The following is a 1,841-nucleotide window of genomic DNA, read 5'->3' as shown; positions in this document are numbered from 1 at the left end:
GCCCAGCTAATTTTTATATATTTTTAGTAGAGACGGGGTTTCACCATGTTGGCCAGGGTCTCGAACTCCTGGCCTCAAGTGATCTGCCCGCCTCGGCCTCTCAAAGTGCATGGATTACAGGTGTGAGCCACCGTGTCCAGCATGATGTTTCCAAATGCCTGACCAATTGCCTAGGATGAGGAAATGGAGGCAACGTGTTTGACCTTGCTCAAGGTCACATGGCTAAGAAGCGAAGAGCTTGGACACAAACCCAGGTTCTCATCCCCATCTACCCCAGTCCTTCCCATACTCAAAGGCGCAGCTCTCGCACTGAGCCAGCCTCCCAGAGCAGGGGATTAGCTTGTTCTCAGGTGACCTTTCTCCCTAACCCCTGCAGACCACCCCAAGAGCCCCTTCAGGGCCAGAACTAGGTACTGTCCCCTCACCCAGCCCAACCCACCGCTGGGCACTCAACAGAATGGGCTTGCGATTAGTGGATGCAACTATTTCCCGGAAAAATAACTAAAACGAACCTGGCATTTGCAGCCTCAGCTGTCGGGGTGGCAAGCACTGCTTCGCTTACTTCTGAAATAATTAATGACAGTGCTTGTCTAATCTCACTTGAGGTGTGAGGAGCCAAAGAACAAGGAGGAGAGTTGCTGTCTATGACCCACAAGGGATATAGAAGGCACTCTTTTTTTTTTTTTTTTCTGTCTCAGGTTTATTTGTACAAATAGCACAGTAGGACCCCAGCCCCATGCAGACGGCAGCCCAGAGGGGTTGCACTAGTCCTTCTGTCCTCACATCGGCAGACACAGATCTCTACTCTGAAGCCTTTGTGGGTGCCTGGGCACCTTTGGGAGCCTGAACTGGAGCTGAAGCTGGAGCTGCTGCCTGGGCCTTGGTTTGATCCTTGGCCTTTGGCCGGCACAGCCTGAGCCCCTTGACAATGCGGGCATGAGCACGCTTTCCAAGCTTGGGGTGGGCAAGGTAGGCAAGTCGATCGAGCTTGCGACTGACACCCTTTGGGATCTTGGGCTTAACCTCCTTGGGCTCTACGAGGGCCTCGATAGCCTCAGCACGTGCACTCATGGCTTGGCACTGTTGGCCTGCAACTTCTTTAGGACCTTCTTGTTGTGCTTCCTGGCAAAGCGCATGTTCCTCAGGAATTTGGAGTCTACCCCCTTAAGAGATTCGTATCTTTGTCATCGGGGTTTCTTGATACCATTTCTGTGCCATTTGCGGGACTGGTTGTGTGTGGGGTGGTTCTTGGACTTGGCCATGTCTGCACCTTAAGCCGTGGCTCCCCTAGAGGGCTATTTTGATAAACTGGGCCTTAGAATCTTGGCTGAGACAGCCCCTGATTCTTTTTTTTTTTTTTTTTTTTTTTTTTTTGAGGCAGAGTCTCACTCTGTCGCCGGGGCTGGAGTGCAGTGGCCAGATCTCAGCTCACTGCAAGCTCCGCCTCCCGGGTTTACGCCATTCTCCTGCCTCAGCCTCCCGAGTAGCTGGGACCACAGGCGCCCGCCACTTCGCCCGGCTAGTTTTTGTATTTTTAGTAGAGACGGGGTTTCACCGTGTTAGCCAGGATGGTCTCGATCTCCTGACCTCGTGATCCGCCCGTCTCAGCCTCCCAAAGTGCTGGGATTACAGGCTTGAGCCACCGCGCCCGGCCTACAGCCCCTGATTCTTGCTTTTCGGGCTTCAATATGGCAGACAGTTGGCCCGCAGTTCTCACTGAACCAGCTAGTCGTGTTATCGCCTGGAAGAAACAACTCTAGACGTGCTTTCCCTCATACTCAGGCCCACACATTCCCACACAAACGCACATGCATGCAGTGCCCCTCCAGCTCACGTCTCGA

At 53.2% G+C, this 1,841-nt stretch overlaps 1 pseudogene; it reads right to left on the bottom strand.

The window, feature by feature from the left end:
- Positions 1 to 801: 801 nt before the first annotated feature.
- LOC104663236 lies at positions 802 to 1,262 on the bottom strand (annotated as a pseudogene).
- Between the last annotated feature and the right edge of the window lie 579 nt (positions 1,263 to 1,841).

The sequence above is a fragment of the Rhinopithecus roxellana genome, chromosome 12 (genome assembly GCF_007565055.1).
Source record: "Rhinopithecus roxellana isolate Shanxi Qingling chromosome 12, ASM756505v1, whole genome shotgun sequence".
Classification (NCBI taxonomy): Eukaryota; Metazoa; Chordata; class Mammalia; order Primates; family Cercopithecidae; genus Rhinopithecus; species Rhinopithecus roxellana.
Note: the sequence above shows the minus strand (reverse complement) of the source record. Positions and strands in the feature narration are given on the sequence as shown.